This window comes from Onychostoma macrolepis, chromosome 03 (assembly GCF_012432095.1).
Source record: "Onychostoma macrolepis isolate SWU-2019 chromosome 03, ASM1243209v1, whole genome shotgun sequence".
Classification (NCBI taxonomy): Eukaryota; Metazoa; Chordata; class Actinopteri; order Cypriniformes; family Cyprinidae; genus Onychostoma; species Onychostoma macrolepis.
In genome coordinates this window covers 24,551,060-24,563,746 of record NC_081157.1, presented here as the reverse complement: position 1 = coordinate 24,563,746, position 12,687 = coordinate 24,551,060, and the positions used below count along the sequence as shown (strand labels likewise).

Here is a 12,687-nt window from a genome sequence, read left to right as displayed (position 1 = left end):
CGGTTTGAAGTATTCCAGCTGATGTAGCCTATTGTCATGTAGCAGATTAATATTTTCCAATAAGTTTAAATTGATTTACCTTTTTATGGGCATTTTTTACCTTTTTATAAAGCCATTTTTTTTTCTAAAAGTGTGCATTACCTTATGAGTCAATTATTTACATTTAATCAGTCAATAAGACATTTGGGCTGTTACCAAGCAAATGAAGTCAGTATTGACAAAATTCATCTTTGCAATGCAGAGGAAACACAGAAGTTGCATCTGAATGGCATTTAGATGTTTTTACACACTGTTTAATACAGATCAGAGGGACATGTAATGCTTTAACCTGCAGTTACAAATGCATAAATAATGTTTTGATATTTTAAACACAACGTTGACAACTGATGTTTGAAATTAATAAAAAAATTAAAAGATACTTTAAATGTGAAATTAAAATCGCCAGTAGGTGGCAGCAAGTCACTGTTAATAAATGAGTCATTGCGATTGAACCGAATCATTTTAACGGTTGATTCACTCAGGAACGAAACACCATCATGTTGTTCAGAGATGCAAAACGGTGCTGTGGCTGTGTTTGTAATTATTTTTGTCAGCTAAATTGAGCAAAAACAGGAAATATGGTGTCTAAAACATAAGTCTTTTAACTAACTTCTTGCTTATTGAACTGTTTTAAAAATCATTTGTAATCATGCTGATTTTTGGAGAGGAAAAAACGGCACTCTTCTGTGATATTGATTAACTATATAAAATTATGTAAATATTAGAGGTCGACCGATAGTGGATTTTACCAATACCGATAGCTAGATTGGATCACACTGGCCGATACCGATTAATCAACCGATAGTTTTCAAAATGGATACTGAAAGAGCTAGTGCTTTACTATTTAAAAAAAAAAAAAAAAAACAGCAACAGTACTGAACCATACTTTGTAAATGAATAAAAATATTAATATTATTTACTATATTGATCATTAAAGTTATTTCATAATTTGTTAATGTTAAAAGAAGAAACTTTAAAATGTAAAAATGTAGCCTATTAGTAGCTAATAGTGAATGTTGAAATGAAAACACTCTTAACAAGGAACAATACTTCTACAGTTTTCATTTATGCTACGAATGGACTTTTATTGTTAAGTGTTACCATTTAATTTTAACAGTCATGCTTAAAGATGGCCATCTTTAAATATCTACACAAGGCCATAGCATTAAAATTACATACATATGGATATTGTATGTGTACTCACACACTTTATTTGCTTCTATTTTTTAACACTTGATAATTATCTAATCAAAAAAAAAAAAAAAAAGTTAGTCGCACAGCACTGCGTCTAGGAGAACTCGGAGGTATCACACACGCACACACACACCAGACGCTTTGCGTTCAGATCAAGTGGCGGTCTAAAACAATTTATTTAAATCACCAAACGGACATAAGTTTGCTTCAAATATGAACAATGTGGCATAAATGAGTTTGAAGTTCGGTGTTTAAAAAAACAGAGCAAGTGGAAAGAGAACGCGCAATCTATTACAGCTCTCTACATGAAGCATACCAACTTTATTAGAGCCACAGAAAGACAAACGTTTTGCTGAAACATGCACAATACATCATTTATAGCCTAGGGTGAAGTCATTATATACATTCACAACTATTTGGGACAAATATAATGTAATTTAATAGAAAACTATGTGAATGGCGTTCTGTTCCGCGGCAGGCTTTTCTGTCGGCTGTATTTAAATGCGCGTCTGGAGTTTCCCACTCTGTGCAGCGCGCAGTGTCACGTGTCAAAATAAACAACACGTGCTGTCAGTGATTTCCACCTCTAGAGGCCGCTCTCGTACTGTATAATGCCAGAGGACCCTTCTCAGCCATTCCGGCAACGGTTGCAAACCGGAAAACTATAGTTGTGGCAATCAACTATCGGTGCCGATTAATCGGCAAAACCAATGAATCGGTCGACCTCTAGTAAATATATATATTTTCTGCCCCCATGTCTTGAATTTTGTGATCATTCTAAATGCATTTTAATAGACTGAATCATGCAGTGAAAGAATGCACGCACACTAATCTGATCTAATTGGACAATATGCTGTAATAGGATTAATCCAACGAATCGTTCGGTTAGTAATGCGTACCGAACCGAAAGCCTCGTACCGAATGGTTTAATACAAATACATGTATCGTTACACCTCTAGCTTTTACACATTATGAAATGACAAATTACAAAACCAAAGAGTTGTTAGTGATAAAACACTAATTTGTGTAATTGCCATTTTATAAAAGCAGTATAGCAAGCCAGAGGCATGAAAGTTCATGCTATACTATCAATATAGTTATGAGCTATTAATCTTGTTTAAATAAGTTGCGTTCTCTTAAAGGGTTAGTCCACCCCAAAATGAAAATTGTCATTAATCACTTACCCCCATGTCGTTCCAAACCCATAAAAGCTTCATTCATCTTCGGAATACAATTTAAGATATTTAGGATGAAAACCGGGAGGCTTGTGACTGTCCCATTAACTGCCAAGTAAATAACACTTGTCATATTTCACGTTTTCTGTTCTCTTTATTTATTAATTTCGGGCGAGTTGATAAGAGTTTCATCTGTTTGATCCACCGCATTGTTCTGTCACATTTAACTGTTGCGTAGCAATTTGGGAAGCACTGCCACCTACAGATGCACTTCGCATCAGCAGCGTATATGAAATACCGAATTGAGCAAAATTATGATATCGTACCGTTTGAAATATAATATATACCGGTATTTTTCCAGTACCGGTATACCGCGCATACCTACTACACAGAGCTGTAGGTCACTGAGAAGCTTGACTTGACTTGACTTTGCGAATTCAAAATAAAAGTTTCTGAGTTTGCATGTGGCCAAATATTAAAATTTAATGATTTAAACATCGTTTAATCACGCTGTAAAGTGAAACATCACCAGACCGTTGGCGCCCTCTGTAGGTATTTGTTATAATACATTATGTACTTAAGTTGGTTATGTTCATATTATGTATAGGCATATTACATTATGTATTTTAACAGTATTGTTCAATAAAACCATGTAATTACTTGCTTTTGATATTTTATTTGAGCCAATTATTATTGCCTCATTATTAGTTTATATATAAATAGTCATACTAAAGCCTGGTTTTCACTTAGGTTAATTTGTGTTACCAAAAAATATCAGATTGCTCAATTGTCAAAATAGTCATTAGTTACAACCCTAGATTATTTAAAATATTTCAAAATACAACTGCATTGTTTTACTTTTTGTAATTAAAAGACAAATATTTTGTCATTGAAAATTTCTTTAAAATAGTAGGGTACAACGGGGTTAAAGGTGCCCCGGGGTAAAAGGCGCCATTGATATTATTTTCATCTAAACCACTAGATAGCACAAAAACGTGGCTTAGCACTTTCCAAAACATTCGCTTTTCAAGTTGCATGTGTATATTTGTCTGATCTGTGACGCGATCGCGCGCAGCAATGCAAAGTTGATTCTGTGCTTACTTGATCTAATATTTTTAAAATGTAGATTTAAGTAACAAATGAGAATCGCTAAAATGAATGCATATATTTTGAGACAAAGGTCTTCTTTATGATTTTTAGTTTTGTTTAAGATGATTAAAGCAACAGTTTTTAAATAACGAAAGAATATGTAAAAGTATGGTGTTTGGGTTAAAAAGCGCCCCTGCTGTTGGTGCTAAAGGTGCACAGCATTTAACATGATAATTAATAGATGGCTGACTTTTTCATTTGTTGACATGACATGGATAGATTCAGATGGTAAATATCATATATTATGATGGGTGTCCATATTAGAGATAATCACCATGTTTATAATATAATAAAATATCATTTGTTGTTACTACTGTAAATATGTATTCAATTATTATTGGATCTCCTGCTATACTTTCAGAATCTTTACTTATTAAAATGATTTCGTTTCTGTATTTTAAAATATATATTTTTAGCTTGACATATTTTAATGACAGTATATTTATTGAACAAAAATGTATAATTTTATTTTTCAAAATAAGCAGAAAATAGTACAAACTTTGCTACAGTGATTGTTTTGAACAAGTATTAACTTAGACAAATCCTAAACGTAGCACGATGTCTGAATTCTTTCATTTAAATTGATTTGAACATCTATGTTTTACTCAGGAATGCCCCACACTGTGTGCTCTTGCTGTTATGTTTACTAAGACAGTTTGAGTCTCATTGGCTGTCGTATGGTTCAGCAGTGCCGGTGGCAGCGCGCTGGAGTGTCCGTGTAGGTTGCATGACTGTGGTCTTCAGGCAGAAACCATCGTAAAAAGAAGTGGGATTGAGTGACAAACCGTTGAGCCATCTGTCGCTGGCACTCAGAGGGACGTGACAAATGAGAGTTACTCAACGCGTGTCAGACAGGGGAGACGTGTACAAAGAGTCATTGTGTAATTGTGTAACAGAAAGGAGCGCAGCGACAATAGAGCAACACATGCATGTTGGGATTCCTTCTGGATCACTTTTGAAATGAATTACTTAAGATTGGTGCAGTGCTGCAGTCACAAGGGGAATCTAAAGGCCTCAGTGACAGCAGGCCAGAAAAATAATTATAAATGATATATTAGCATGATACAAAATTGTGATTGTGGCAAACCTTCTAATATCAGGCCATATATTTTTCACAACCCATACATTTTTGTGTGTCTGTATCTGTGTATATTTTGTCCCCGCGACAATGCAATTATTTGCAAAAAATATTTTCCTGACATATTTGTGACAGACAGTGGCGCTTATTGAGTTATGGCAAAACATTGGGACCCATTGTTAATTTCCCCCCCCCCTCATATTTAACATTTTTGTTGGTTAAATAAGAAAATCTCCCATGTGTCGTCTCTCTTACTTCAGAAGGGGGCTGAATGATATTCAGTTTAACTTGAACCATTTATTATGTTGCAGCTAGTACAATTACTGATGAAATGTCAAGTAAATATGCCCATTTTCACTCTCACATGGCAGACAGTTAGTGCAGTTAATGTTTGACGGCTTGTTGCATAAAGTTGTTTGCAGTGTATCAAGAGCAAATTACGTGTGACGTGTTGCATTGTCAGAGGAATCTGTGTGAAACTGGGACAGAAGCACCAAGAAATATGAATCTTCTTAATATAGCTGCTTCTGGTTTGGACATCTGGTAACTCTAGAGATTTAGTTTATAATGTTAGGCAAGATCGTAGAAGACATGCATGTTGGGAAATATCCTGCATGAAGGGAATCCTTGTACCAGAATGGTTTGAGTCTGTTTCACTGCAGCTGCTGGAGTATTTGACAGCTGTACGATACTTTGTGTGTGTGTGTGCGCGCGTGTGTGTGTGTGTGCGCGCGCTTGTGCGCATGCGCTGAATGCACTAAAGTTACTTAGTGGTTTTGTTCTGCTTTAGCCAAGCTGTAATAAAGGAAGTGATAGCACAGAATTTGAATAACCACAGCACCTTTTCCCTCTGTTTTCTCAGTTTCTGGGAGATGAAAGAGCCAAGCATGAATTGTTTTTTGCCATAAAAATATTGAGCCTTTCTTATTGTAATTGTTTTGTAAAATTTGTAAAAGTTTTTGTTTTCTAATTTAAATAAATTTGAGAAAACTAGTCAAAAATTAATAGATTTAAAATATCTAAGTACTTTTATTTAAAGATGCAGTCCGTAGGTTTTGCCTCTGTCGCCATCTCTGTTTGAAAACCTGGAATTGCAGTTACTTGCGGAATTATCTTGCTTGCGTGGTCTGTACTCTGGCACGGCTCCAGTGTGGATGAGGGTTTTGAGGTGAATGTGTGGCTGTCAGTCACCCCACCGGTGTGGATACTGTACTTTGCAATCACAGATTCTAGCCTACGTCTTGGAATATATGACCCAAATAAGAATTTTCACCATATGTTGCCATCTAAACAAGTAAGTAGCAAGTCTGCCACATTTGTTCTGACCAACTGCGGAAAAAACATTACAATAAATCGCGCTAATGGTGATTAAATCTAACAATCGGTTAGCTCATATCACATCAAACCGTGCAAATTGTTATACTTTATTCTCAAATTATTAATGTTAACAACATCAGCATTGCGTGACTGAGTATAGTATGTATTAACATATAGATTTCAATTTCTGTACAGTCTAATATCTAATTGTCATATCATTCGAATTTCATATAAAAAAATTATTCTAACCCAAAAAGCAAATTATGCTCCCTTCGAACTGGTTTTCTTTAAAATACAAATCTTGTGTAATCCCAGGCTAATCTGTAATCAGAAGCACATTTAAAACTGGAATATAATTTAATTTTATTCACATGTGTTTCATAAACACAATCCTTTGTGGATTACAATCCTCCATCAAAATGATGTTTAATTATTCTAGCTGCTGTGCGAAAAGGCTATAAACGATCTGCCACCTGCAGGATCCTCACATCCGATAGCCAAGTAGCCGGGACAACCAACGTGACGTAATGACACACTGCCATGCTCGAATTTCCTGCAAAAACCTACACGTACCTCTCAAATTAGAAAACATTAAGCTAACCGTTGTGAATCGGGCTAAAGTAAGCCGATAGTTTTGAACACTGGCTGGTTATGTACTTTCTCAAATATTGATTTCGGATCATTTTTAACCAAAAAAAGTTACGGAGTGCAGCTTTATTTAACTATGACTTTAAAATTAAAACTAATCACAGCTCTAGACTGCGACCATTTTTTGAGTGTGCGCGAGTAAAAATTTGACGTGGTCGCACATGTGCGAGTGCATGGTCTGCGCAGCTCCAAAGCGTCTGCTTCATACAGCGTGCGCTACAGAGCCGCAGCACATTGTAGCAGGAGTCGGATTTCACTGATCACGTGAAGAGAGGCGCTTTCAGCGTGAGCGCTTCAGGTGTAGAGCCTGGTTTATACTCAGAGGATTTGGTTTTCAATCTGGAGGCTTTCCTTAATTTTTAAAATATTATTATTTATTTGATTCCTCAGTGTTTGCTAAACATTCTGTAATTTATTAGTCGGTATATAATACAGCATGTGATGTATCCTATGCCATGCCTCGTCTTATTCGTTTTTGTTAATAAATGTTATGCAAGCTAGTTTGTTAGCATACTGTTTTATTGTTGTTGTGCTTTTTAATTAAGAATAACAATGAATCCATCTTTTGTTTAAGTCTTAAAAAGTGAAAGGTGTATAGATGTAAGCAAAACAGACAATTATCTTTTCTTGTAAAACGTGACACCAAGATCGCGAATTTGAAAATGAAATTGAAATAATACTGATGAAAAAGAACGGGTTGAATGTTGAACACTTTTGTTACCATATAACTATAAACTATGATAAAAGTTCATCAGCATGCATTGATTAATCAAATGCTGTAGCAAAAAAATAAATAAAAATTGCAACCAAATTATGTGCTCGTGCGACCAACTGAGAAAGTTAGTCGCAAAAGTGCGACCAGTGGAAAGAATGAGTCTAGAGCCCTGCTAATAAAGATTATAGTAATAACTGTTTGAAACTATTAAAAATCGTGTCTTGTTTCACCATCTAGATATTACAGTTCATTACGTGAAGTTCGCTACAATGCACACCTTGGAATTTTAAATCACTTACAAACACTACATTTTAGCTAACATGATTTCCATGCTAGTCTTGCCTGCAAATGTTCAAGTTGGTTGAGTAGCCTTTGTTAAAGCAAGAGTCTTCATGCATAGCTTACACTGTACGACTATGTTATTTCCTTTATCCTCTGCGAAAACAAAATAACTCTGAAATTTCCAGACATGAAAATGTTTTTCCCAGCAGGAAGCATCGTAATTAATTAACTGTAGCAGCGTCTCATCCCACATTTGAGTAAATTAATTGTAGACGGGTGTTATTTGCGCACACACCAGCAGTTGGCTCACGTGAGTCAACATGAGTGTCAACGGAACCAGGAACTACTGTCTGATGAAGCAGTGCTAAATATAGCGTTATGTCAAAAAACACATTTATTTCATTTTAAACTATAGTATAGTATTCCCACTTTTTACAAAATGTAACTGTAATCTGAATACATTGTTTTTTCATGTAACTGTAACGGATTAGTTACTAGATTTTTTTAATCCTGATTACGTAACGCCGTTACATGTATTCCATTACTCCACAACCCTGTTTATCAGCCATAATATATCAATTATATTATGTATGTAGAATTCACTTGAAACATGTCAGACTTTTAAATTTAGTTTTTAATGTTTAAACGTATTTATTTATGTAAAATAAAATAGTGTAGCTTAGATAATATTGGTCATTGCTTATCAATATAATTATGGGATTTTTATATTACTATTTCAAAATCAGCGCTTTCCTATGTAGTGTAACAGAATAGTCAATATCGTATAGTGAAGTGAACTGAAGGAAGAAGGATAAAGTATTGAGATAGTAAGTGGGAAGCGTGTGATCACTCAAGAGGGTCAGCTGATGCAGTAATGAAGCTGAAGTGGATCAAGAAGGTGCTGCTTGTTGACCGTTAACCCCACTCAGGTCCTGTAGTAGCTCGCTGAACTCTGAGCTCAGACACTCGTGAGCTTGAGCTTCTTAATCTCACTGAGAGCTCCGTGTGTTCTCCCTAATCACTCAATAAACCCATTTCCTCCTATCAGTCATTCTCTCAGCTTCTCTCATTGTGTGAGTGGAACATGGATTCTGGGGAGGTGTTTGACCTTTGTGTGCCTGCTATCTGCACTAAAAAGTGTGCTAATCGTGGAATTGGCATACTAATACAATGTCCTAACCAGGCACGCTGCAATAAAACATCAGGCAGTATATCTCTGTCGTGTTAAGGGATGTCAAATCATTTGTCAAAAAGCATTTGTTCTGAAAACGTCCACTTGAAATTAGTTTTGCAGACCAATATAAATTTGCTTGCATGAGAGTTTCTTCGCAAAACTCAAGTATGTTTTTGGACTGATGGTGTGGATAGTGAAAGATTGCATAAACTTCAATAATGTATATGCAATGGGGAGAAAAAAAATCTGGTGTATTTATTTGCAGACTTTAGTGTTAATTTTATAGACGAGGTTTTTTTACTTGTTTTCTAAAATGAACTTTGTGATTTAACAAAGGTTTAACATTTTATAGGGAAATGTTATATTAATATTTATTATTTTTTGTAATACTCATTTTTCTTTTTATTTAGTATTATTATCATTATCATCATTAATTAGGGATGCACAATTTTGCCGATATCCGATATGCCGATATTTTTCAACTCATTTTGACCGATACCGATATATTTCCTTTTGTTTGGAAGCAACACCAAGTCTCTCCTGTGCACAAATTATAAGCAAAATATTTTTAATTTTGGTTAGTTTTTAACAAGAACTTATTTGGTGGAATTAAATAAACAATGATGTTTTTTTGACAGTACATTGAAACTTTAAAAATAACTATAAATAAACTATATATCAATCGCTGCATCCTCCCCCATGAGGATGCAGTGTTAACCCTATTTTGTTTTAAGATTTATCTAACATTTGTAGATGGTCTAAAGCAAAAGAGTTGTAAGTATTCTGAAGATCTTTTAGAGCTTATGATTGGTTTAAAAAATAAAACATATTACACATTAATGAATAAATCGGTATATATAAAATTATTTAATTTACAAGTGTCATGTTTATTTTTTTGTGCTTTTTTTTTAATGTAAGCTATATCTTCTGACCTTTAAATCAAAACATACTCATTATTTTGTGACATGAATTACTGCTTTATTTAATCAAAAACACAGTCTAAATGTTATTTGTGTAGGCTATTTTACTTTTAATTAAATTAGAAGTAGGCCAACAGTGCCCCCTACAGATTAAAACTCCTTACCGGATGGGCATTGGGACCCGGGGGGGGGCTGTCACTGCGCGTGCTATTATTGTTTACTCTTATCACACACAACGCGTCATTTTGTATGTGCTTTCACAGATTTTATTTAACCAGGCAAGTTAATCAAGAACAAGTTCTTATTTTCAATAACTTTAAATGCAGATTTAATTTAAGATTAAATGCAACAATCCAAAAGAGTGAATCTAATCATCATTCAGACAAAACTTGGCTTCAAGAATGAGCCACACTGCTGACGTGCTCTAATCACTAGCACACCCTGAACACATGTGAGTTAATGTATTACTCTTATTGGCTAGACATATCGGCTGCATTTTTCATATCGGGGCGATGCCGATATTTACATTTTAAAGCCATTATCAGACGATTCCGATATCAGTCCGATAATATCGTGCATCCCTATTATTAATATTATTATTTTATAGCCATATTGATATATAATCACAACATTTTTGCCAAATTTTTCAGCCCTACAAGCATATCAAACTTTGAGGGGAAAAAAATGTAATTGCATTTTAAACCAATTGCTTTTTTTTTTCTCAATTGCAATTAGATTTAGTTTTACTTCACTGTTTGTTTAGATTGTGTAAAAATATTTAATGTTTTGGTACTCGCATGTTTATTTTATTTTTTTTGGTTTGCACAAACAAACACAAACTGAGAAGAAAAGTCAAATCTGATACAATTCCACACAGAACCCAAAAAATGCACAAGACAAAATTATAGGCACCCCTAACTTAATATTTAGTAGCACCCCTTTTGGAAAAAATAACTGAAATCAGTCGCTTCCTGTAACCATGAATGAGTTTCTTACACCTCTCTACTGGAATCTTGGACCACTCTTCTTTTGCAAACTGCTCCAGGTCTTTCAGATTTGAAGGATGCCTTCTCCCAACTGCTGTTTTGAGATCTCTCCACAGGTGTTCTGTGGGATTCAGATCTGGACTCATTGCTGGCCATTTCAGATCTCTCCAGCGCTTTGTTTGTAACCATTTCTAAGTGCTTTTTGAAGTGTGTTTCGGGTCATTGTCCTGCTGGAAGACCCATGACCTCTGGTGGAGACACAGCTTTCTGCCATGATGTCCTTTACCAAAAAGCTGTACTTTTGTCTCATCTGTCCACAGTACGCTCTCCCAGAAGGATTGTGGTTTTGTCACATAAGTTTTGGTAAACTCCAGTCTTGCTTTTTTATGCCTTTGTGTCAGCAGTGGTGTCCTCCTGGGTCTGCTACCGTAGCGTCTCTTTTCATTCAGATGGTGACGGATAGTGCGAGCGGACACTGTTGTACCCTGTGTCTGCAGATCAGCTTGAATTTGTTTGGAAGTTAATCGGGGTTCTTTATCCACCATTCGAACAATCCTTCGTTGTAATTTTTCATTAATTTTGCTCTTCCGTCCACGTCCAGGGAGGTTAGCTACAGTGCTGTGGGCTGTAAACCTCTTGATGATATTGCACACAGTGGACACAGGAACATTAAGATCTCTGGAGATGGAACTTTTTCTCTCAAATCCACAGACAACTCTTCACACCTCTTTCTTTTCTCCATGCTCAGTGTGACACACAACACAAAGGTTGAGTCAACTTTTCTCCATTTTAACTGGTTGCAAGTGTGATTACCATAATGCCCACACCTGTTACTTGCCACAGGTGTGTCTAAATATATTTGTGTTAAATTTGTGTAAATTTTAAATACAAAGGTGCCAATAATTTTGTCCAGTCTATTTTTGAGTTCTGTGTGAAATTTTATCAAGTTTGACTTTTCTTCTCTATTTCTTTGTGTTGTTGCAGTGCAAACAAAAACAATAAGCACGTGAATACCAAAACATTTGCAATTGGAACAATTTTCTGAGAGAAGTCTTGCATTTTCTGACAGAATTGGGTGCCGATATTTTTGGCCATAACTGTGTATATATATATATATATATATTTATATTTATATTTGATCAGCAGCTGTGTTTTATTCACGATACAGCACGGCTATGACCGCTTCACCCAACGGTTCTGTGTATCACTGAGCAACACCCTTAGCAACATAAACAATCAATAATATAGCATCAAAATGGTTTCATTTATTATGTATTTCGGCAGAATTAACTGTTTGTTATTTATTTAATGAAGTATGAGTGACCCCTGCTGGTGTTATGTTGCATCTTTCGTCTTTAATTTTGAGACCCCGCCTTTCCCCGTCTAATAAACGCTTCTCATGCGGAGATATGTTGATGTGTGTGCGGCGTGCGTTTGTGTGGAAGCCTACAGTTTCCGAAGTGAGGAGGGAATACTACTGTATTTACTAGTTTTCTGTTTCATGTATGATTCTGTATGTCTTTATGTCCATCGGTTTACACTGTAATGACGCTTGCAAACTCGCGCTGTGCCGCGAATCAGTTTTAAACTTAAAGACGTAAAACGGACGTTTCCTCATGCTGAGAGATAAGCAGATGTTGATGAGAAAATATCATTAATGGTGTTAAAACAATGAACGACACAGCGGATGATAAGACCTCTGTTTGTATTTAAGCTCCATTAGATGAGAGGCATGTTAGGAACCTTCTCTTGTCGTTTACTGTTGCTGTCAGGAACTATTTTTTAGCGGAAGGACAGCATTTAACTTCTCAAAGTACCATTTCAAAACATAAATTTGTGGTATTACTAATTTTTTTTATTGTGTGGTAACCGTTTTATAAAAGCAATAAGGTACTCGAGGCCGTGCTGTGTTGTGAATAAATCACGACTGAAGGGGTTGCAGGCACGTCATGATACAGCACGGCTAGTTGTAGTATGATCTCCTTGATTGTAACAGAAGCCTTTCATTTC

General features: G+C 35.4%; 1 protein-coding gene across 5 annotated transcripts in view; it reads left to right on the top strand.

The window, feature by feature from the left end:
- The window catches only part of sun1b (Sad1 and UNC84 domain containing 1b), a 36,628-nt gene that overhangs the window by 5,644 nt on the left and 18,297 nt on the right, over positions 1-12,687 (top strand). The window lies entirely within an intron of this gene.